Below are 26,144 nucleotides of genomic sequence, written 5' to 3'. Positions count from 1 at the left end.
TATTCCATTCTCTCCATTATCCAGCTTTAAAATCCCTCCCCCTGCATTTATGATTTTGAAACATTACATCAGTTATGTCCCCGTGGCACTTTAATCTAATCCAAAACTTTAAGGGGGTAGGTAAGTGTTTAGGACACCGGGCCAGGCTCTGATCATTTTATGAAACCGTTGTTTTATAGAAGAACATTACCTTTATTACCACATTCTATGGTGTGTTTGGGGGGACAATCTGGTTACAATTACAAATAGCATTTTTTAAGAGCTGCAGTAGAAAGGCCAGCCATTTGAAGATGAGATACGGCTTCCTCAATGGGTCGTAGCATATTGGTGCAAGATGTCAAAAGGGAGCACGTCGATACCTCAGCCTGGCGCTTCTCCCCGGGGATTTTACGCTCACTATTGGTGCAGGTGGTTCCAATGGAAACACCTGACTTGGTTCTGAGCCCTGAAGTTCTGTTAGTAATTCATAGCACAATCGTCACCTATATCAAAGAGAGCCTTTATGTACTGGCTAATGCGGTTTGTTAAATTCACCCCAAACGAACTGGATGCCATTAAACCTTTAGAGTAATGGATTCTTTCTTACAAGATGGGAGGTCAGACTCCTGGGGGAGGGACGACATTCTGCCCCTTTGCTTCCCCACTTCTCAGGGAAGAAATGGGTGTCTCTTTCCGTCAACTTCAAGCTGGTACCAATATCCATGTTTGCCGTTCCTCAATACGCGTTCCTTTTATTTACTTTGTCTTGCGGAGATAGTGCATAGATAAAAACGTCTTTAAACAATAACCCAAACTATGTCAGTAGGATACTGTTTAACATTCAAGTGGCCTGTCTTTCATATGAGCCTCTGGGAAGCCAATAAATGTCAAAGAAATGTCAGATTGTGTATGTATTTATTGGGCCCATAGTGCGTTTCTGAGGAGGCTTTGTGGCATTCGGTTATCCCATTCTTTGAAGGCATCACACAGAGTAGGTGCCATAAATACATCAAACGAATTTCAGCATCCACCTCTGTATACTCCACGGTCCAGCACTAGAGTGTGCGAGGTTCTTCTCCCTTGGGGGTTTGCTTTGCCAGATGATTCTTTTAGCTCTGATATCAAAAGTAGGTGGGCAGACACGTCCCCACAATCAGTAAAGGCCCACGTTTGGATGGTGTTTGATGTTCCTCTCCCTTTTGGTAGAAACCTTTTAATGTCGCATGGAAATAAGCTGCCGGGATTTTTAGCAAATGCTTGGTGGGCGAAGGAAGGTAGGCAGGGGAGTGGGCGCTGTGGAAGAAAAGTGGGATGACCATTGGCATTAGCAGCGGATATGAGCAGGGCTTCCAAGACCCCTCTGGCCCCTACTAGGAAGATGCATCTTTCTCTCTGCACCTTGTACAGGAAGACCCCTGAGTGCCTGGCCTTTCCGAGGCAGCGTGGCCTTCGAGAATGGAGTTGAATTCACAGGCAGCCAGCTTGGATATCTGTCTTTCTTCTCTTTAGCAAAACTGGAAGAGAATGTGGCAAACTTCTCATGAAAAAGCTGCATCAATCTGAGAAATAAATTATTTTTTGATTCCTCTTCCTACACCCATTCTCTCAAACGACCCGAATTCTACAGCCCCAATTTTTCCTCTTCTTTAAAAAAAATTTTATGTTTATTCATTTTCAAGAGAGAGAGACACAGAGTGCGAGTAGGGGAGGGGCAGAGAGAGAGAGGGAGACACAAAATCTGAAGCAGGCTCCAGGCTCTGAGCTGTCAGCCCAGAGCCCAACATGGGGTTTGAACCCATGAACCGTGAGATCGTGACCTGAGCCGAAATTGGACGCTTAACCAACTGAGCCACCCAGGCACCCCCAATTTTTCCTTTTCTAATCTTAAGAAACCCAACGTTTCTGAAGTGCCCACCATGTGACTGGCACGGTGCTTAGCCATCCACACTTATGTTATCTCTAGATAGGCCTGCAAGGCACGGGGAGCCTATGGTGCCATTTGACTCATGATAAAACTGAGGGTCCGGCTGGCCTACGTAACCTAACCTGCTCAGTGCCAAAGCAAGGGTTTGAACCCAGGTTTTTCCTGGCTTCCCACCTATTACCTCAGGGCAATGCCCAGAAGATACCTGCTCCTGACTTTTGGGGCCGTTCTAAACAAATATAAATACCTGGGCAATGTATTCAAAGCTGTTCAGTTCTGAGGTCCATCCAGAAGCAGAATCCTTACAGAGGTCTTTAAACCACACCCCCTGTTTGCCCGACAGGTTTTGTTTTGTTTTTTTTTAAGAGGAGATGGAATCCCAGTCTTTTTACCAACACATGTTATACAGAAGAGGCAAAGTCAATCATTAGTCAATGCATTTGAAGGCAAAAAGGATGGGGAGTGGGGTAAGTTGAAATTGAGAAGAGTTTGGCTAACTCTAGTAATTCCGTTGTATGTTACTTATTTGAAGCCTTAAAACAAACAAACAAAGCAGAGTCTTGAATGTACAGATTATCCAGGAAGAGCATTAAACACAGTGATGCCAAGAAGTTAAAGGCTGGGCATGTCCTGTGTGTAGAACACACTAAAAGATTTCAAAGAACTTTTTTAGACTGTCTCTCTGGTAATAAAAAGAGGGGGGCTGAAGCTACCCATGGGCAAAGTCATGTTTGTAGAAGAACTTTGGAATTTTGCGAAGAAAACTTCTTTGGAAGGAGACTCCATCAATTTAGTTTTATTGTTAGAATCACCCTTTACTCCCCCTTTGATAAACTGCCCTCATTTGTTGTTTCTCTCTCTTGTCTATCATGAATGGTTTTGCAGTTGAATCCACCTGCAGATTGATTGTTCTTTGGTGTGGCCTCCTCCAAGAGCGCTCAACCTCTTACCCGGCAGGCATTCATTCAGGTCCTGAGCTAGACATTTGCTTATATGTCCTCCTGAGATATTCCTCCCCTCAAGAATTCTAGTGACCACACTAAAAGGAGCATTCTTCACCCTAGAAGACAAGGGATATTTTCTGGCCTTTTCTCTGGAATTGCACTAATGGCAAATTTGGTGCCAAATGCTCAGTGAAATTGTTAGACTTAGAAGAATCTTAATAATTTGGATCTCACCGATGTAGAATGTATTCCAAGTCAGACATGTGCTTGAAAGGTTACATTCATTGCTATTAAAAACTAGGCTGCATAACACATGCTTGATTTCCCCTGAGAAAACATTTTTGAAAGTCCATTTGACACCTATTTCCATATCAATAATCAATGTGCTGCTTACCGATAATTTAAATCTGATTATTAAAACAAATCCAGAAGGAAATTGACTTGCCAATGTGTAGTGATCCTGTTTTGGCTAGAATATATAGTTGTACTTAATAAGCTTGCGTATCTTTTTTTTTTAAATTTTTTTTAATGTTTATTTATTTTTGAGACAGAGACAGAGCATGAGTGGGGGAGGGGCAGAGAGAGAGGGAGACACAGAATCGGAAGCAGGCTCCAGGCTCTGAGCCATCAGCCCAGAGCCTGACGTGGGGCTCGAACTCACGAGCCGTGAGATCGTGACCTGAGCCGAAGTTGGACACTCAACCGACTGAGCCACCCAGGTGCCCCGAATTGCGTATCTTTGAATATCCAGTAATTCAGGACTTTTTCTCTGACCAGTCTTGGTCAGAATTAATCTAGTTAATGAGATTTTTCTGTATTTCAGTGTTGACAGCTTCCTTTTCATATATTTAAATTATATTCAATAATTTTTATTCCTAGAAATAAAAACAGATTACACAGGGCTTTTGGAAATACTGACAAATGACAACCCTGTAGTGTTTAGTAAGGAAAATTGTAGTTTTTAAAAATGTTCATTTTGTGAGAGAGAGGGAGAGAGAGAGAGAGAGTGAGTAGGAGGGGCAGACACACACACACACACACACACACACACACACACACACACACACAGAATCTGAAGCAGGCTTCAAGCTCTGAGCTGTCAGTACAGAGCCCGACATGGGGCTTGAACTCACAAGCCATGAAATCATGACCTGAGCTGAAGTTGGATGCTTAACTGACTGGGTCGTCCAGGCACCCTGAAAGTTGTAGATGTTTTGAAGCTCATTTCTTCATCTTGGCCAGTATCACAGGTTCATGATGGTTGATTTTATGAGTCAACCTGACTGGGCCAACCTAGATAGTTTGTCAAACATTATTATAGATGCTTCTATGAAGGTATTTTTTAAAAAAAAATTTTTTTTTTTTTTTAACGTTTATTTATTTTTGAGGCAGAGAGAGACAGAGCATGAACGGGGGAGGGGCAGAGAGAGAGGGAGACACAGACTCGGAAGCAGGCTCCAGGCTCTGAGCCATCAGCCCAGAGCCCGATGCGGGGCTCGAACCCACGGACCGCGAGATCGTGACCTGGCTGAAGTCGGACGCCTAACCGACTGCGCCACCCAGGCGCCCCTGAAGGTATTTTTGTTTGATGAAATTAACATTTAAGTTGTTAGACTTTGAGTAAAGCAGATGACCCTTCGTGATGTGGTGGGTCTCATCCAGTCAGTTGCAGACCTTAATAGAACAAAGATTGGTCTCCGAGCAAGAAAGAATTCTGCCAGCAACTCTTCCCTAAGTCTCTAGCCTGCTAGCCTACCTTGTAGATTTTGGACATGCACCTCCATGATTACATAAGCCAATTCTTTAAAATAGATCTCAGCCCCACCCCCCCAAATATACATACATCTATAGATTTAGATATAGCTCTAGTTCGTTCTCTGGAGAACCCTGACTAAAGAGACTTCTCAGAATATTAACTGTCTGAGAAAGTACCCAGCATCATGCTTGGCACGTTTTAGAAAATGATTGTTTGAAGCTTTGTATGTGTGGGGAGTTGGCCGGCTTTAAGGTCTGATGCAGAATGCCATTTAATGAAGTTTGTCTCTATTTTCTGTTTGATGCTTGTATCGTATTTAGCACAATGGTAATGGTGAGTAAACATATGCAAGAATTTTGTAGAACACCTGGATGAGAGAGGGCAAAGCAGTCCAATGGCACAAAACCAGAGAGAAAATAAACTTTTATTTTGTGGCAGGATTCCATGCACAGAAATGGTTTCAGGCAGTTTCTAAATGTCACGCTTAAACTAGCACATGTGAAAAGTGGGAGAGAAGAGGTTGTTGAACTTAAATAGAAGATGTTAATTTTTTTTATGTGTTTAAGGGAACTTTGGAGTATTTATACAAGCACAATTGGCCTCCAGTGGATAGTTCAGATAATAAGAGAAATACTGGTTTTTGTGCAATCAACTAATAAAATGTGTAATGTTCGTTTTATGAAATAGTATTTTTTCTTCATGAAGGTGATGCATTAGAAAACACAGACAATTTGGCAAATATAGAAAGATACAACATAGGGTGGGAATCACTTTTAAAAGATGATCATTATCCATATTTTGGGGTATTTTCTTTCTGTCTCCTCCCCCCCCCCCCAAGTCTTTCTTAGTGTTTGGAATTTACATGGTTGTATTATGTTATTGTATATAAAATCATTTGTATTTCTTTTTTTCTGTTTATATAAAATAAATATTTATTGAAAATGTATGGAAGTGTTGCCACTTGTCCAAGGAGAAGTTAACCTCCCTAGAAATCAGAAAAAAGACTGTAAAAATTTAAAAGGAAAATCTTATTACTGTTAGAACATTTTTTTCCTTCCTGGGTAGTTGTTAGCATCTCGGCGAGTTTCTCTGGGCTATAAAACCGCAGTGGTATTTCAAAGGGGAGCGGTCCAGACTAGTGGTCAAGTGTCCCTATTCCAGAGCCAGACAGCCTGGTTCAAATCCCAACCCTGCCGCACCCCCCGTGGAGTAAGCTTGGGTGAGTTTCCTCATCTGTAAAATGTAGATTAGAAAACTGCCTCTCTCATAATGGTTGCAAGGGTGACATGAAAACATGGGGAAACACTGAGAACAGTGCTTAGAACGTAGTAAATTCTTAACTGATGATCGCTTGTTACTAGATGACACGTGATTGTTTCTAATTACACCATTAATACAGTTTGCAAAGACATCAGCCCCTGGTTAGTGAGTATAAGCTAACAAGTGCTTTACACACATATCTTATTAATACAACCACTCATTACAACAGTTTGTGAGCTAGGCACGGCCATGCCCATTTTGTAGATGAGGAAACTGAGGCTTGGGAAGTAACTTAGCTTTGCTGAAGTCTAACAGCTGGTCAGTGGGAGGATAAATCACTGATTGTTCAGACCTCCTTGTGGCCTTTAAAACAAGGAAAATGCAGGTGTCTCCAGTCTCACCTGTGCAGGCGTGAGAGCAGCTCCAATTGGAGAAGGATGTGGAAGGGAAAGGAAAAGGGGGAATTTTAAAGAAGTTTGCCGTGATCTGCAAGTTCTGAGAATTCACATAAAGAACGGGAGTGATTCTGGAATTGGTTTCAAGGGGCTGCACACAGTGTTGTGGCCCCACTACTCAGACTAGACCATGTGAGTTACAGATTTTTGATCACAGTGTTCAAAATCTTTCCCATTAAAAATAAGAAACAATAACCAAAAAGGAGAGTGTGTGTTCTCCATGAGGAATTGCAGAAAAGGAAGACACATTTGCCTTCTTCAATTTTCTCTAGAAAATAAGTCATTGTATCTGAGAATGGTAGGGGAGAATTCGAGTCTGTTCCTATGCACGATTGTGTCATGTGCAAACAGCTCGTGAAAGAAACACCCAGGGTAATTTATCAAGGAAACTGCTTTTGACTCCATTCTTTTCCCTGGGGTTTATGAAACTTCAGCAGGTGGCATTTTGGTGTTTAGCATGACAAGCTTGTGAAATTGCAACAGCTAGCAAGGAGGGGGGCTGCTTTTGCGTATGAAAGAGAAGGGCAAGCCGAGACTCACATGGATTGAGCCTTTTGAATGCACGGGGTCCTGGGCTAGCCGCTTTAACATACACTGACATTTATATCGCATTTCACACATCCAGTTTAATTGTCTCAGCGTTCATTTATTAATTCAGCCAATATTTATCGAGTGCCTACCAAGGAGCAGATCCTAGGTGAGGGGCTGGGTTTGCAAGGTGAGCGGGTGGAACTGGTGAGCAGGATAGCCACGTGGGTCTCTGCCGAGCTGGAGGGTGGTGTGAGCGGGCGTCCCTCCCTTGATGGGGTTTGCAGCTGCACCGCAGACATAGTGGCGTAAAGCAATACCCGTTTCTCATCCCACTGCGTCTTAGGTCAGAAGCCCCGCAGGGCTCTCCTGGCTCTCGGCTCCGGGTCCCCTTCCCAAGCTGTCTCGGGTGGCGGCAACCTCATCCGAGGCTCTGAGGAAGCATAGGCTTCCAAGCACATTCAGGCCACTGGTAGGATTCAGTTCCTTGTGATGCAGCATGGAGGGCCCCCTTGCCTGGCTGTTAGTGGGTTGCTCTCTGTCACCAGGGCCACTTGTAGTTCACAGTCAGGGACCATCTCACATACCCCCCTCCCACCTCATCTCAGCTGGCAGTGAGACCCCCTCAAGTTAAATCCCCGTCACTCCTTAAATAAACGACTCTCCCTCTGGGGGCAACTGGGTGGCTCGGTCCGTTGAGTGTCTGATTTCTGCTCGGGTCATGATCTCGTGGTTCATGGGTTTGAGCCCCACATCTGGCTCTGGCTGTCAGCTCAGAGCCTGCTTTGGATCCTCTGTCTCCCTCTTTCTCTGCCCCTCCCCAGCTCATGCTCTCTCTCTCTCTCTCTCTCTCTCTCTCTCTCTCAAAAATAGAGACGTTAAAAAAAATAAATGACTCTACTCTGCTACAGGCTAGAGAATATTCTCTGGCCTACCAGTTAACGCTCAAGTTAGGCTCACCCAGATAATCTACTTTTTTGATTAACCAAAAAGAAACTGATGGTTAACCTTAATTACATCTGCAAGTATTCTCTTTGCCATTTAATGTCACGAGTCACAGGAATGATCTCACCTTATCTGCAGGACAAGGACCATGGGGGTAAGAGAGTTCTGTCTGCCCCAGGGGATAGATATTTTCAGCAGTTCCGTTAACACTGTCAAGTACATTTTTGCTTCTTTTTCAGTTCTGATTGTCTCCTGGTTTCCTGCTAGAGCCTGAATACCTTGTATGTTTTCTAACAAATCTCTGGAGCCGATAGATGGGCATAGGTGCCCATGCAAATGTGCTACTCAGAGTCCCTGCTGCAGAGAAGGTCATTGACTGATGACTTTAGCCGCGAATCCTTCCCCGCTTCATGCAAAACTTTGTTTTCCAAGGGCTGCTCCAGAGAATGTTCCACAGAAACCTATTTTGGCTCATCATTTGAGGACTCTCTTTCAGCCTGGTTGAGACTTCCTAGAACGGTCTTGCGGTCTGAGATTTTCGTATCAAACCCCCTTCTCCTCTCTCTCCCTCACAGGGCCCAGACCCGCATTGCAGTCTGATGGCTTTCCTTACCTCCTCTGGACTATCCTGTTTTCGTCACAGGCATTTCCCCCAATAAGTCTCTTGCATATCTAATCCTGTATTGGCATCCACTTGCGGAAAACCTGAGTCAACACAAGTGTAGAAATGTCCCAGCTAACAGGTAGTAAGATGGGGTTCTGGGACTGGCTCTCTTACCACCAGGTAGCAAACAGGATATCGTTCTGACTGGGTTGTGGGGGGCAGATGGCCCCCCGGCACTGGGCGGACCGCTACAGACTGAATCGTATTCCCTCCAACCTCATATGTTGAAGCCCTAACCCCCAATGTGACTGCATTTGAAGATAAGGCTTTTATGAGGTAATTACAGTTAGAGGAAGATAAGGGCGGAGTCCTAATCTGAGAGGGTTGGCAGCCTTATAAAAAGAAAATGAGAGACAGATTCTTTTTTTTCCCCCGTAACCGACTGACAAGTCTATTCAGCCGGACGCTCTTTACTATTTCCTGTGAAAAAAGGTTTCTTCCCTGAGAACGAACTGTATACTGGAGAAAGGGGACATTTTGAGGACACTTGGACATGGGGTCTGAGTTGATGTTGCTACTCAGAGACCAAAAGCATCGTCATGGCCCTCTGTCACAGTAAAGGCCTGAGGGGGCAGGTACTAAATGATGTCCTGGATAAAGTCTGGCTCGCCGTGGCCCACGGGCTCCATGGGCGTCTTCAGTGGTCATTTCCATAGGCTCTGTCTGGGCCGTTCCAGCCAATGGCTGAGCACAGAGGCCACATGGATGCAGTCCCATTTCTGCAGGATGCTAAGACTCCTCTGACTGGTGACATTGGCTTAAGGACGCCCGGGCAGCCTGTTGCAACTTTTGTCAGACCCCATGACAGATGAGGACTGTGCACTCAAACCTTCCTTCTTCCCTGTCTCCTTCAGGCAGGACAGACCTGCCTTGTGGTCTGATGGCTCTTCCAGTTCTACCTGCTCCGCTTCCGTTTTCCCTCCCTGGCGCTTTCCCCAATAAGTATCTTGCACATCTAATCTCCTTTTAGCATCTGCTTCTGGGAAAACCCAAATGCGATAGGACTTACAGGCAGGGCCTTGTTTATGCATATGGCTGAACGTGCTGTTCAGTTGGAGTCTTGCTTTAATGGCAGGTTGCCGGTCACACCACGTGCTCTTTTCATTACTACAAAGCAGCAGAGGGGCGCCTGGGTGGCTCAGTCCGTCAAGCGTCCAACTCGTCGTTTCGGCTCAGTCACGGTTCCTGAGTTTGAGCCCCGCATCAACTCTGTGCTGACAGCGTGGAGCCTGCTTGGGATTCTCTCTCTCCCTCTCTCTCTCTGCCTCTCCCCAGCTCTCTCTCTCAGAATAAATAAACAAGAAAATTTTTTTAATGAAAAAAATATAAAGCAGCGGAGTAACATGTGTTCTTAAGCCAGTAGGGCTGTGGTCATGTCAGGAGGTGATAAAATGCCACCTTTCCTCTCATATATGGGCCTGACAGCAGCTTGCTCAAAGACCTGTGCCTGCTTTTTAGCTATGCGGGTTTTGCCGAAGAAGGTCTCTCAATATCTGGGAACGACTCCTTATCGGGACATCTCTTTTCCTCAGGTTGCAGCAAATCAGACCCCTTTCCCAGGGACTCAGCACTGATCTGTTTCCTTCTGAACCAATTCGTGATCTTTCTCTCTCCTCCTGACAACGTAGCTCCAAGTGCTGAGTTCGTAAACTAGTTTATAAAGAGACCTGCCCCTTCTCTTGCTCAAAGTGATTTCTCCAAGTTCAGGATACAGAGCTGTTATTACCTAGGTCGTGGGCATGGCTTTTGCCACCAACTATTTTGTTTTATGAAGCTATGGTACTGTTTTTCCTGTTTTTTTTGTTTTCTTTTACTTTTTTTTTTTTTTAAATGTTTAAAAGGAACCACACACATGCACACAAAAGGAGTTAAGACAGCGGAGGGTTAGGAGAGGAGGGTCTGTAGAGTTGGAGTGGCATCCTGGTGTTTTGGGAAGACACAGGTTCTGACCTCAGCCCAGGTGTCCACTGACCAGGTGCCGGGTGGTGAGTTTTGTAATGCCTACATGCCTTCATTTTCTCATTTGGAAAAGAAAATGATAATGCTACAAGGATTGGGGAAAATAATTTATGTAGAAGCTCCGTTTATAAAGGAACCCCAAAATAATAAAGGTGAGGGAGCAGGGCTTCCTTAACCACTGGAAACCAGGAGCCCAGAATCATCGTGACGGCTGGAGAACCCCCCGGGAGCAGCCAAGGGGGCTTGACCTGTGGGGAGTTTTTAGCGTGTGTTAAATAAATGGGAGCTAATATTTAAGCTTGCATGAGTCCTATGATCCATTAATTTAGAGGTATAGACTCCTAAAAGGCAGGGCATTTGGGATCCACCGTGCCAAGGACAGGCCTTGCCCCTAATGAGCACTTCATCCATATACTGAATGGATGAATAGATAGCACGGAGGTTGAGATGAAATCTACCTGGCAACTCAGGAAAGACCTCCAGTGGAAGAATCCATTCATTCCCCGAATCTGTGTTCTTCTTCCCAAAACATGAACAAAAAGGAGGCAGGGATGGCTTTGAGAGGAAGCCATTTGCATGCTCAAGTTCTCACCTCCTCGGCAAGCATTTTTGAGCATCATCAAAGCGCCATCCCCTGGGCTTGGTGGCCAGAAGTGAAAGCAGGAAAAGACTGTCACCATGTCTCCAAAGAGCCGTCAGCCCAGTCACGGAGGGAGGCTATGGCAGGTCCCCCTGGAGTCCTACCAGCGTAAGGAAGGGCTGGCGCAGAAGCCTCCAGCGGGGGATGCCCCTTGCAGTTTCGTCTGTGGGGTAGTAAGGTGAACAAAGGCAGTTTAAACAGGGAGCGTCCCCCTGAAGGTTCAACTCTGTGATTGAACCTGGTTGTGAGGGCATCAGGGAACTTTTCGTACGTGACGCAGCAGTAAAAGTACAGAAGGTAAGTTGTCTCCCAAGTGAAGGAGGTAGATGCAGCAGGCAACGCAACTCAGGCATGGTTATTACTTTCACCCGCCAAGTCTTAGAGAAAGGGCTGAGCGTGGGGATATGTCACGTGGAGTCCCAAGTTGGCACACCCATGTGTCCGAAGCAGTAAACACTTGGCAGAGTGGAGCCAGTGTCTCCGATTGACTCTATCTCCAGAGACTCTCTTCCAGAACCGGAGTAGAGATGTCCGAGTGGAGATACAAGAGGCCACCGCTCAGCTCTCAGAGCCATGGACGGACAGTTGGGCTCCTTTATTTCTCTACTGGGTTGTGGGTTACTTTCCCTAGTTCCACAGCAGGAGGCACGTGAGAAATTGCTCGAAGAAGCTATTGGGTTTCCCTGAGCAGTCCGCTTCGCGCCCTTTTCCAGCTGGCAGGGGGATTCTTCCTCACGAAGGCGTCTGTCCCTGCGTGTGCCGCTTCTGGGCCACTCCGGGACTCTGATTTCTGCGTTTCAGGACAATGTGTGCACGAGGGAGCCCCATTTTACTTCCCAGGTAGCCCGCCGCTGTATTAAGAAAACCATGAACGAATCCCTGCTTTGCTGTAACAGCCTGCCCCTCCCCCGCCCCATTCCCCAGACCCTCTTCGGCTGAGTATCTTTCTTTCTTTCTTCCTTAATACGTCCTCCTCTCCATTTCCTTGAGTCATTTTATTTACCCTATAATCATTTTCTCTACCAGTTAATAAACTCTGCTTTATTTCTTTTTTCCCCTATTCAGTGGGTAATGTGGTTTCGATGAATTTTCTGTCATTTGCCTAAAAACGGTTATTAAGTTGTGCGGTAAGAGTGGCACGGGCTTCATCCATCGAGAAGGCTCCAGCTGGGTTCCAGGGGCCTCCCCGCTATCATCTCATTTGTTCACCCAGAAAGTAAGTGGTGGCGTTGGAACTCTCAAAGGCCATCGAACACAAGCCTTACCTCGCTGCCTTCACGCACGACAGGAGCCCCACTGCATGTGCCCATTCTGATCCTTATCTGACTCACAAGGGTCACTTGAAGCCCGTCCAGGGCTGCTGGGCTCCAGTGGCTATGCACTTTATTTATTTATTTATTTTTAATTTTTTTTAGACATTTTTAAACCTTTATTCATTTTTGAGAGGCCGAGAGAGACAGAGCATGAGCGAGGGAGGGGCAGAGAGAGAGGGAGACACAGAATCCGAAGCAGGCTCCAGGCTCCGAGGTGTCAGCACAGAGCCCAGTGCGGGGCTCGAACCCACAGACCACGAGATCATGACCTGAGTGGAAGTCAGATGCTTAACCGACTGAGCCACCCAGGCGCCCCTATCTGGTTCAGTTTTAATAGCTAAACAGTACCTCATCATACCAATGTAGCCTAATTTCCTTCACTGATTTTCCCGTTCTTGATAGTTTAGGTCGCTTCCAACTTTTCATGATATATTCAAAAATGGACTGAGCTAAAATCTTTATGCACGGTCTTATTTTTTCCTTAGCAAAACTTCTTCCAAGTAGAATTATCGAGCCAAACAAGGCATATTTGTGAGGCTTTGAGAACATCCTGCCAAATTATTCCCTCCCCCCCCCCCGCCACCCTTCCCCCCCCCCCCCCCGCCCAATCCCTGGATAATTTGTGCCAGTGTCCACATTCTCCAGTAGTCAGAGTATGCCCATTTCTCCTCACCCTGAGATTTTGAGTAGGTAGGAATTTTGTGGTCCTGGACAGGCTTTTAGAAAGACAGCTAGCAAATGTTTGGAATCTGGAAGTCTGCATCTAGCTCTGCACGATGATGGGTGGGTCGCAAGTCTACAGTATGGAATTTGGAGGCCCCCATGTAGTGCTTGGAACCCTACCAGCAGAACTATGCATTCTTCTAAACTTGCCCAGAATTTCCTGTCTCACGTTGCCTTTTCTGTGGCCTTCCTTTTGTCCTGACCACCTTTATTTCTGTACATACGCCTTGTACTGGGTCCTGTGCTCATCTCTTCTGGTCTCGGATTTTCTGTACGTAGATGCTGCTTCTCCATCCTGACTTAACTTCTCTAGGGAGAAGAATATTCTGTAAATTCAACCTTACCTGGCACCTGACAATGTATACAGTAGGTGATAAATACCTCCTGACTCAGCCTGACTTTCAGGCTAGACCACAGCCTTATCCTGTAGCTATTCTTAGTAGGTATTTATAGGGTGTTGCCCAAGTCATAGAAAAATGGCAGTGTGGAGGGTAGGAGTGTTTTCATCCAATTTCTAGAAAATAAAACCATACGGTGCTGGGGGAGCCTTTTCCTAAGCCTTCTGAGAAATGCATCATGTTCTTTATTATCCCCTCAAGGAGTCATATAGCTTGTTATTTTCAAGCCGTGTTACATGGAAAATCGAAGCTCAAATCAACTTTGCCTCTTGTTGTCTCTCAGTTCCAGTCTCTTGATTTTATTTCCTGAGCTGGAGTCCGTAGGACGAAGGACGGTTCATAGGCTGAGTGGAGACAACAGGCTGTTTACCCCGGGGTTACTGGTGCCCCAGGAGGGCTAGCCTTCCTCCCCGCACTCTATCCCACCCAGATGTACTCTTCCTCAGCCTTTGATCAGGCTACCTTAACTTTAATGCTGATACCCAGAGCGCTTGGAATTCTGGTCAAATAACTTCTCCCACTTTCTCTAACAGTGAATTATCTTTCCATGTCATTGAGTCTTGACATTACTGAGTGGGGTTGAGAGGACAGTTCTGTGAGCGATAATGAAAGACAGTTAAATCGGGATGGGGTTTATAATTTGAGAGTAATTTGATGTAGTAACAGCAGCGTGAGTCACATATGGAGGGAGAGTCGAGAGCAAGGGGCATGGAGACCACTCACACCCATACCTCGCCGACAGTGGCAATTGCCTGTGAGGCGTAGGACTCCGTGGGAAAGTGGGGACAGAGCCGAAAAAGGGAGGAGAATGGCAATCTCTCAGGTCAGGCTTCGGGATCAACAGATTGACCAAAGTTTGTGATTTATTAGTTGGGAATAGCCACACTCAAGCGCTTAGCATTGATGGATATTTTTCTCATTACATTTCAAACATAGAAAATGGTCCTTTCTGAATGAGAAATCTGGGGCCATTTTAGTCATTAGTCATTTGAAACTTTCTCTCCTGGTGTTACAGAGAGGAAAAAAAAATGACAAGAACTAAAACACATTCCTTGCTCTGAATTGCTTATATAGAACAAAATGAAATGCTTAAGTTCAGTAACTCCATTAGTCTGGTGGTTTGCCTCTTTTTTTTTTTTTTTTTCTTTTCTATTTCTGTTTTAGCGGCCTATTGTATTCAAACCTTTTATTATGTGGGAACAAAAATAATTGAATGCCTACTGTGCTGGGTACATATGTGTATATATTAACTCTTCAGTGGGTCCCTGTGGCACCTATAAAATCTAACTGTCCCATGATCCAAGGAAGGTGCTCAATTAACATTTGATTATTAAAATGAGTGGACTCAAAGAATAACACCTCAACTCCACACGAATGGAGGAAGATATTCTGAAAATCCTGGGGAATTTCAGGGTCGATTTACCTTTGGGTGTGTCAGCATCGGATACATACACTCAGGATTCGTCCTGCCACGGGCCTTGTTGTAACCTCAGCTTAATTTGAGGCTACTCTTAGCAGCGGAAGACATACAGTTGGGTAGTCTGCAGAGAGCCTTTGTCCTTGAGGGAAAGCAAAATATGCCACTCCAAAATATGTCACTTTGGCTTAAAGATCGTTTTGAGCCAAAGGCAATTGAGAAGAAGCAGATACAAGGAAAACTTCCCACCTTCCCTCTATTTGCCTGAAAGCAGGACACAACTTTTCAAAAAAATTTTTTTTTCAACGTTTTTATTTATTTTTGGGACAGAGAGAGACAGAGCATGAACGGGGGAGGGGCAGAGAGAGAGGGAGACACAGAATCGGAAACAGGCTCCAGGCTCTGAGCCATCAGCCCAGAGCCCGACGCGGGGCTCGAACTCACGGACCGCGAGATCGTGACCTGGCTGAAGTCGGACGCTTAACCGACTGCGCCACCCAGGCGCCCCAGGACACAACTTTTCAAGATTGTCCCTCTCTCTCTCTCTCTCTGCCAAGAAGGACCAAAGTTAACCACAGGAGACAACTTTAGCTCCTTATCAGCCTGGAGATGGCACCAGAATCTATATAACAAACTGTACTAACTAGCTTTTAACTACCATTAGTTTCTAATCTATTTTCCTTAATACAGTTTACCACCCTTGGAAACCTAAAATTATTTTTCTGTGATCATTTCTTTACAAATGTATTGTTCTTTGTTGGAGCTGCTCCACAAGCCTGAATTGTAAGCCACTTTTCTGAGTGACTCATCTCTGAGTATTCTCACGTGTTACCTATGTAATATACATGTTAAAACACTTGTCTGTTTTTCTCTTGAGAACCTATCTTTTATTACAGAGCCCCAACTTTATAACTGTAGTGGTTTATAAGAGTCATAGATGCAGCCATAGCATCTGGACACTGGAGCTTACATGGGCTTTATTCTGCACGATCTCATGTGTCTTCTGAGCAGTAATAGGAAGTAGGAGTTATTTGCTCACTTCCCATAAGGAAATTGAGGCTCAGAGAGGCTAAGGGACTTGATTGAGTCCACTCAGGATGCCATACTATCAAGTTTGAACTTGGTGCTGGACTTTTGACCTCACCTACCAGTTCTCTCTTTATTCTGGGACAACATAGAAAATTGGTGAATGGCAAGTTTTAGGGGGCTGGTCTATTTACCAAGGGCTCATGGACAAACACAACAAAGAGTTGTATGTCTTTGGGTTAGATGTCAGCTTGTCTGGGGTACAAACTGCTCTCTGTGAAAGGGACTTGAAATTATTAAAATCTCAGAGAATATCCACAAATGAACTTGGCTTTCACACACACACACACACACACACACACACACACACACACACTCATCACCCCTTAAAGGCACAACAAAAAGCAAACAACTTATTTAAGCTTCAAAGCTTATTTTAATCATTTTGATAGAAATGTTTACAAAACGAGGTCAAATTTATCCTGTCTTCTTAAACAGATTATATGAAGTTAAGTCCTAAACTTTGTGATGGCAAGAATTGTGTCTATTTCATTCATGTTGCATCCTTAACACAGAGTAGGTATTCTATAGACACTTACGGTATGAGTCAACGAATAAACAAAAAAAAAAACCCCACATTTCAATAGAACATAAAAATTTAAAGAAGTTAGCATGTTTTGGGTGGCGATCTCTTTTTAAGTCAATTGAGAGCTCTACGTGTTTAGTTTGTCCGGCACCTTCATTTTACTTTATTTTTTAAAAAACTCACTACTCTCATTACTTTGCTCTGGAGCTGCATAGAAGCACTTTCTCAGCCATAAATTCCCAGTTGCTAAACTCAGCTAGAACCAAGTCAAGTGCTTCTTCAACTCCATCTGATTTGTGTGGCCTACAGCACCTTGGATTATTTTTCCAAGTAAAAGGAAACCATTTGCTTGCTGACAATCCACTAATTTAAATACACCTTCAGGTATGGATTTTCCATAAACCTGGTAACCAGCCCAGCCGGTTTGGCTTTTAATTCTGAAATTTATTGGCTCTTGCTAGCCATTTGCAGATACGAGCTTATTCTTAATTGTTCATTTTTATTCTTACCCCAAACATAGTAAATCTTAATAGCTGTGCTTCCAACATTAAGGGGGAATGTGGTAGCTGTAGAGAAAAGTAGTCAAAAGCACATTAGATTAGCAACAATATAATAATGTTTCCAAGCTGCTCATAAGAGCTTATATTGACTTTCAGAATAATCGTACAGAGACGGTTTTTGAAAGAACCCTCCAGATGGATACGTTCTCCCCACCTCAAGATTGTCATAACATGTTTCTTCTTCCATCTCTGAGTCATTCAGAACTGTGAAAATTCTATTTTTCCACTTTAATTATGGAACTGGATGAGAATGTATTCTGTTGTTCGGCAGTATTACTAACGCACTCTATTTGTTTATGGCTCTTTGAGAAAGCCATTTTAATAAGGTCAGATTTGCAATTTAAATGAACTTTAATATTTCTTGCAAAGGCTGGGGCTGCTTATTTATGCGAGGGGTGAGCACAGTAGAAATTTATGGCTTGAAAATATGTTCTCCTGTTTTCTTTTCCAAATGGTGCATCTCAGGTGATAAACGTTTTCAACTATATTTATAATTTTTTTCGCGAAAAGAGCAGAAAATCCAAATCAGTGAAATAAATCATGACTCTAAATGGGGTTGTTAATACTGTATTTTTCTGCTTTTGCCATTAAAATATCTACCCCAAACCCCTATTGTATGCATGAAAAAATACCACTCATCTGCAATCCTGTGGGTGAACTCTTTGTTCTGGCCCTCCTATACCACACAAACAGGCAAAACCACAACATAACACAACGAAAATTATCCTCTAAACCTTAAGGAGTGGCCATTTATTGAATTATGCAATTGCTCTTGTTGAACAGAACCCTAAGTAAAGAATGGAGCCTCCACGTTTACCTATCGGAGGAATCTGTGACTGAGTGTGAGGCAGGCCGCTTTATACCATATCCCTGCAACTCAGGGATCAGGAGCAGCGGGCTTTAGAGGAATTCATTTAATTGGCTGAGAAGTTTTTTTTCTTGATTGGGGTGATGAGAGCTGGAGAAAGTGTTTACAGATGATCTGGTGGAAACACAAAGACCAAGACAAGGGTGAGAAGATCTAAATGTAGCTTACGTCGTAAATGCTTGTAGGCACCCACGTGGAAAATATTTGACTACATTGGGATAGGATGACTTTTACATACTTTCTAAACCAACGTAAGAAGAAAAATGAGATGAGTTGTATACTTTAAATTCTGTTAGCTTCAAAGGTTCAAATGTATCTGCAGACATGAAATCGGTGGAAACTAAATCTCTGTGAAATTCCTTCCTCCCTCCCTCCGTTCCTTCCTTCCTTCCTTCCTTCCTTCCTTCCTTCCTTCCTTCCCTCCTTCCCTGCCTTCAATCCTGCCTTCCCTGCCTTCCCTGCCTTCAATCCTGCCTTCTTCCTGCCAACAAATTGCTAAATTCAGTTTCATCTGTTTGAGAGGCTTAGCATTCTCTTGAGTCAGGTAAGCTTTAGGCTGCCATCTTGTCTCCTTGCCTGCTCAGCCAAGCCTCAGGGAAGAGGAACCTCAATGATCACTTACATTTCCTCACCTCACACTTGTTCCTCATGTTACATCCTTCCCACGCCCATTCCTGACATTTTGTTAAAACTCTTCTTGCCGAGTCCAGCAAGACCCCCAAACTAGAAAGCCAATGAACATGCTCTGTCTTTGGTTTGTGTGACTTCTCTTGGGAATAGCCCTGCTTATATTGGTTGCTTTTTGCTTGTGCTTCTCTTCACTTAAAAATCTTGGTTTTTCTCATGTATCTGTGGCTTCTTGATCTCTCTCAAGAGTACTGAGAGCCTAAATGCTCTGTCTCTCACAGTGCTCTCGGGTCCTTTGCTCCTCTTACCCCATATGCTTTTCTTACTAACGTCATCTGTACTCATGGCTTTAGCTATCACTTACAGGGAACATGAGACATAGGGTTTTGTAGTGTCCTGAGCTGGCTGACATGGTGGTTCCCACTGGTTTCTTTGCTTGCCACCTCCACGAAAGGTCCCTAAATCCATTCACCCAACCAGAAGTTGGAGTCATAGACCCTTCTGCTTGCCCATCCCATAGCCAATCAATACATCGTCACTTTCCAGCTCCTTAAAATGCTCTCAAATGCATCTCACTCTCTATTCCTTCTGTACTTGTCTTGGTCCCTGTTACCTATTATCTGGATCCCTCCCTACCTCCACTCAGGCCTCATTCTCAGAGCCATGTTTTATGCTACACCGAGAGACAATTTCCTAAAATATAATACCTGGTCGTGTCACTCGTAGTCGCACCTCTAATGGTCATCTAAAGGTTTTGGTACAAATTCCAAGTTCCTTGACTATCTCTTTGTTATTGCTTTCTTTTTAAATATCACCGTCCAAGGGGCGCCTGGGTGGCGCAGTCGGTTGAGCGTCTGACTTCATCCAGGTCACGATCTCGCGGTCCGTGAGTTCGAGCCCCGCGTCAGGCTCTGGGCTGATGGCTCAGAGCCTGGAGCCTGTTTCCGATTCTGTGTCTCCCTCTCTCTCTGCCCCTCCCCCGTTCATGCTCTGTCTCTCTCTGTCCCAAAAATAAATATAAACGTTGAAAAAAAAAATTTAAATGTCACCGTCCAAGAACATACAAAGAGCTTGGTCTGTACCATACTTTAGTCTTTGGAGTTTGTCAAGATATCTTTTTGTGGGCTTGTACAGAATGAAATTATTATTCGACCAGTGTTGGCTAGAAAAGAATAATTTTATCTGTTTTTATTGATCAAGATTAGACTTCACTTTGATTTTTTAATCTGGAATTTAAATTTTTCTTCAAACCCAGGAGATTCAAATGTTGTCTTTCTTCTTATTTTCTTCTCCTGTATCCTATTAGATATACGCTAGATGGTTTCATTCTCTTCACTACATATTTGAGCCTCTTGTTGATATTGTTTATCTCTTTATACGCCTGCGCGCATTTCTTTCTAGTTCATTGATCTGTTGTTTAATTTGCCTGTTGCGTCTTGGATTTCAGTCTCAGTGCATTCATTTTTTTCAGTTGTACTTGATTTTTTAAAATCCATTAAAAAAATTTTTTTTTAACCTTTATTTATTTTTTGAGACAGAGAGAGAGCATGAATGGGGGAGGGGCAGAGAGAGAGGGAGACACAGAATCGGAAGCAGGCTCCAGGCTCTGAGCCATCAGCCCAGAGCCCGATGCGGGGCTCGAACTCACGGACCGCAAGATCGTGACCTGAGCTGAAGTCGGACGCTTAACCGAGTGAGCTACCCAGGCGCCCCTTAAATCCATTTTTTAAAACACAATGTCTTTTTCTATCATTAATGTTTCTATTCTTTCTTTTGTTCTCCTTAATGATTTTAAGAATACTAGATTTTAGTATTTAGGTATCGCAGGCATTTCTATTTCTTGGAGTACTGATTCTACTGTTTGCTGCAACTGCTGATTCTTCTTAGGATGGTATATATCTCCCTTTGATTTTTAAATTTTGATTGTGAGCTTGTCTTCAGTGGAGGTTTTTCGCCTGTGGTGGTCTTATGTATTTGAGCTATGGGAATATTTCCTGTGGGAAAGGTTTGGATTTTTTTTCCCCCTGGACCCAGAAGTTTCACAGTTTCATGAAAAGTTTTGATGTTAATTTCTCAGCTTGAACCACGTATCTAAAGTGAATTTGAATGCTGCACCTGTCTTAATTCAAGCTGGGTGGTATGACATCCTAAGATATTTTTCTCTACCCATAGCTAAGGGGCAAGGGTGGATTTCTGGAATAGAGCAAAGTCTACTATAAAAGCAGGCAGAGGTTTAAGAAACAGGGAGGGGACAGAGAAAGGTGTTCCCAGAGACTGAGGGAAGGCCAAGGGAGAAGAGGATTTCAGTAAAAGATGTGAGTTCCACTGGGTTAAATTTAGCACATGTAGAATTTCCAGTTAAACTCGTCCTCACCAATTAATTCTGAATACTGCTGAAGGCTGACTTTTTACGATCTGCCTTTGTGTAGGCTCCTTTGTGGGACCTTTCATATGCTGGAACACCATAAACTACATGAAGGACATAAAGAGTGCAGTTGTACACAGGATTTGGAAACATCAGTCAACAGGTCAACATGGATGACAGAAGTTGTGTGATTAAACTATTCCTCCTTGAAGGCATTTTTGCCAGTTGAAGTAAATTCAGACTGAGTTTGACATTCAAGGCCTTCTCCTGTAATGTCACTCATTTATATTCACGAATGTTCCATCATCACATCTGCTTGCTTATTGACCTCTATGGGGGCCCAGACTGAAGGCCAAGGTCCCTCCATACAGCAAAGCCTTCCCTGTCCCAACTTGCTGAGTGTTCCTTTAAATAGTATCTCCTTGGGTTGCCTGGGTGGCTCAGTTGGTTAAGCGTCTGACTGAAGCTCTGGTCAGGATCTCACAGATTGTGGGTTTGAGCCCCACATCAGGCTCTCTGCTGACAGCTCAGAGCCTGGAGCCTTCTTCAGACCTGTGTCTGCCTCTCTCTCTCTGCCCCTCCCCCACTCATGCTCTGTCTCTATCTCTCTCTCTCTCAAAAATAAATAAACATTAAAAAAATAAACAAATCCCACACCCTTTGTGAAGCTTTTCTAGATTTCCCTAAACCAGTTATGATTTCCTTATCCCCTGAATTCTCATAATCTCATGTTAGCAATCCTCATCACCCCTGTTTGACCTTACATGTTTTTCCCTATCTGTGTATGTGTCCTATGACCTCTCCCACCCTCACTTTTACTTTATGGAGGGTAGACTCCAAACCATCTTCACCGTTGGGACACCCTGGTATCTAGAATCATGACATGACAAAGGTTTGATACATAGCTGATAAATGAATTTATAGAGGAGTATGAAGGTGATGTGCTTTGTGCTTTAACCTTGTGACAAGGTCTGGGATCAGAGCAGTTGATGCATGGAGGGTGCCAGGGTGGACCTTCAGAGTGTCCAGGAAGCTCTGTGCAGAGGCCACACACATCACTGTAAAGACAGCCATGTTGAGACCAGGGGCTTGTGCTCTGGGAAGAGAAGGGCTTGACGATTTGATTGAAGGTGAAGGCTATACCCTTTGGTGTCAGAATGAGGGAGGATCAGTTGAGACTTTCTGTGTATCAGCCGCCGTGAACATAAGCCCATTGTAGGTCAGATGGCCAGAGGCAGAGAAAATATACACACTCACATATCCATACTTAATGCGTCTGTAAACGTAATTTTTAAAAGACACACACTCCACATCTCAAAGCCTCCTAGTAAGAGGTTGAGGCCCCATATCTGAAAAATCCCGTATTAGAGGGAAGCCAACCTTATTCAGAGAAGCATGTGGAGCAGCTGTGACCAAATGCCTGTTGTAGCCTGGTCTTGGCAGTAAAGGTGTGTGATTGGAAACCTTACCACTTGTGCCCACCAGGATGAGTCAGCAACAAAGTGGTCACGCGAGCACTGGGCCGACGTAGCCTACATAGTTTCGGAGCAGTGATTGAACAATCATTGAAGCCTCCACAACTCACTTGAGTCTTGATGTAATTCATGGCAAAACTGTTCTTCCCACAGGAGTGTCCAACCAATGGCTCTACCTTTTCTCTCCTTTTGTATTTTCTCTTTTCTTATTTGGAGACAAGAGGGACATTTGGATAGAAATTGTTGATATTTATACTTAGATCTTACCGTCTGTCGAATATCCTCGTCAGCCGCAGCAAGGGTGAGGGCTCATGGCCAGGGATAAATGAGAAAGAAGCGTGATGACACAGGATGGTCTATGGGCCAAAAGTCACTAGGGTACAGCTTTTGGATATGTTCAGATTTTTAAACAGCAGATTTATAGCCCTAATTATTTACTTTGAATTCATTTGTGTTCCTAGAGCCCGCAGCATCTGGGTGGCACCGACTCGCAGTGGGGCACATTGGCCTGAACATATTTGTGGTGTAGATTATTTGCCTGCGGGGCTGAGTAATGAAAAAATTCCAGAAATGGAGGCGCAGGGTGGATCTGAAGGAGCCCATGAAACCCTGAGGTTTCTTGCCCACATGCAGTGACACATGCTCGTTGACCCAGAAGGGCATGTCTAACCCCAGCTTACTGGGGTAGCTCAGAGTCAGTGGAGACACATAGCTGCTTCATAAAAGCTGCCAGATGAGGAAAAAAGGAATTGCTTTTTAAACGACTTGATGTATTTGCTGAGATCACAGAAGTTCAGGCCAGCAACAGATGTATTCACCTATCTTTTTGAAAAGAGGGATGATCCCTGAGATTACCTCTAGGAAGTTTAAGTGCATGGAGAAAAATACCCAACACATCTAAGAAGTAATGGAATCATGAGTGAATAAGCAGCTTGGTGTTGCCACAAATAAATCATCCAGAATGGGTCTGAAAGCTATTTAAAATTCACAGTGGAGGGGAACAAAGTCACTGCAATACATCTTGATTTTAGTAAGGCATTGGATGCCACGTCACAAAATTTTGCTCATGAAATTAATTGACACTGGTGTGGATACGAACACTGTCATAGCGACTGATAATTTTTAGGGGGTCTGTAAACAAGGCACGGTGATGAATAATAGTGTGCCATCCAGCCAGAGGTAGTTGATTAGTAGGGGTGCCAAAGAGATTGGTGTTAAGCCTGATCGTATGCAACAATGTTATTAATGGTTTCAAAGGGAAAGTAAAGAGAATGTTAATGAAATTTGCAAATTATACAAACCGGGGTGGTGCTGGAATAAATCCAATAAGAATGATGGATAGAATTTATTCCAAGAGATATAGACAGGTTCAATATATGGGTAATAAACAGCAAAATGAGATTCATTTTCAAAAAATGCAAACTAGGATAGATCAGGGGAAAAAATAAAAGAAAAAAATGATTCCTATAAGGGCACTAAGAATTTACTTAATTTGCAAGATGCTTCAGGGTCCTTTTTAGCGGGGCACCAACCTACCTCCCTACCTCTCTGTCTGAGTCATCTTTTCCTTTGTTGCCATCCCCTTGCACCTTGCTTCGTAATCCCCTTGAATGGTCTGTGCTCTTTGATACCTCTATGCTTTTGCAAATACTGTTCCTTTTGAGCAAATGCCTTTTCCTTTTATTTCTGTGTGTAAAATCTGATGCGGTCTTCAGGTCTCTTACTCATCGTTTATCTTCTTTGTAGTATGGTTCTCTATGCCCCCGAGAACCACTTTGTCCGCTCAATGGCCATCTCGCTTGGTAAACGCTTTTATTGGGACTCTTGCCTTACCGCATTGTGACCACGGAGAGGGAGGAAGGGCAGTGGCTAAGCACATGGTCTTCAGGGTCAGAGCCAGGAACCCAGCCTAAGTGCCACATCAACCACTTATGGGCTGTGTGACCTTATTTGAGTTCCATAGGCCTTTCCAAGCCTCTGTTGTTCGGGCTATAAAGTGGGCATTGTCTTAATCAGTTTGGACTGCTATAACTGAATATCATAGACTGGGGCCTTTAACAACAGACACTTATTCCTCACAGTTCTGGAGGCTGGATTCTGAGATCAGGATGCCAGCATGATTGCATTCTTCATGGAGAAAAAGAAAGCGAGATCTTGTCTTCTCTTTCTTTTTATGTTTTTTATGAAAATTTTTTAAAAAATGTTTATTTATTTGAGAGGGAGAGAGAGAGAGAGAGAGAGAGAGAGAGAGCAGGGGAGGGGCAGAGAGAGAGGGAGACACAGAACTCAAAGCAGGCTCCGGGCTCCAGGCTCTGCACTGTCAGCACAGAACCTGATGCAGGGCTGGAATTTATAAATTGTGAGATCAAGACCTGAGCTGAAGTTGGATGCTTAACCAACTGAGCCACCCAGGCACCCCTTGTCTTCTCTTTCTATAAGAACATTAAACTCATCATGAAGGCCTCATCCTCATGATCGAATCTAACCCTAATTACTTCCCCAGAGCTCCACCCCAAATACCTTCACATTGCGAGGGTTTCAACATATGACTTTTGGAGGGAGGGACACAAACATTTGGTCCATAGCAGGTATTTTGCAAGGATTTAATGACATATATATAAAAGAGTTTGGCCAGTTCATAAGCTAGTTTTCACTGGCAAGTATGATTGTTCTTAGTAATAATGTTTGCTTAAGCCTTTGAAAAAATTTTTTTTGAGAGAAAGAGATCACAAATGGGGAAGGGACAGACAGAGAGGGAGACAGAATCTGAAACAGGCTCTGTGCTGTCAGCACAAAGCCCAATGTGGACCTTGAACCCATGAACCGTGAGATCATGATCTGAGCAGAAGTCAGATGCTCAATCGACTGAACCACCCAGGCACCCCGCCCTTTGGTTTTTTAAATCCATGAACTCTTTGAGGTCAGGAAAATTATTCTTATTCTTTATACTCCTCCTAGTCCCTCATACAGTACCTGGTACCTTGCAGGGCTTTGAACCAGTGGGCCACACATTGGCATGAGTTCTTTCTGAAGCTATTGGAGCTGTTCCTTTTGCTATCTGTATTTTGGGTTTAGTAGAGAAATGGAGGAATTAGATAATTAAGCCCCTTCCCAGTTCTTTTTACAGGTGTTTCCAAGAAAAGCACTGACATTTCACCTGTGAGTTAGGTACTGTTTCAAACATTGGGTAGAGATTTCCCAGCTTCTTTCTAGTGGGATCATGTCTGAAGGAGTATGATCAAGTGTGGGCCAGATGGGACTAGTGGATGGGCTGGGGAACAAAAGCCATGTTAATGGTCAAATAGATAGTCTGGGAAGCAATGGGGGTGAGGTAAAGGCACTGGGAAGAAGGAAACACTGCAATTATCTGATATGTGGGGCCTCTCAAGGTGGGAGCATGATCTTGAAACTTCATAAGTCTTGAAATTAACAATTTTGACAACAAAGAAAAAGAGTAACATGATGCCAACATGCCTTCTGACTGGTAGAATCCTCTGGCATTGGATTAGTCATTTTGGGTGAAATTCATGGCCCTTACATGCATTGCATTACTGAAAATATAGATATGAAATCCCAGGTAGGTTGCAGCCAGCCATTTCCTGAGATAACAGTGTGCACTGTTTGACATAAAGATATGCTAGAAACTACCCCAGCTTGCCCATATTTGCTCATCAATTCCAGCCACTGTCCCCACACATTTGCTAGAAATCTGGTATTAGTTAGTCCTTGCTG

At 43.9% G+C, this 26,144-nt stretch overlaps 1 protein-coding gene across 2 annotated transcripts in view; it reads left to right on the top strand.

Moving 5' to 3' along the window:
- The window catches only part of GALC (galactosylceramidase), a 147,916-nt gene that overhangs the window by 103,356 nt on the left and 18,416 nt on the right, over window positions 1-26,144 (top strand). The window lies entirely within an intron of this gene.

This window comes from Felis catus, chromosome B3 (genome assembly GCF_018350175.1).
Source record: "Felis catus isolate Fca126 chromosome B3, F.catus_Fca126_mat1.0, whole genome shotgun sequence".
NCBI classification, from domain to species: Eukaryota; Metazoa; Chordata; class Mammalia; order Carnivora; family Felidae; genus Felis; species Felis catus.
This window is presented reverse-complemented; position numbering and strand designations above follow the sequence as displayed.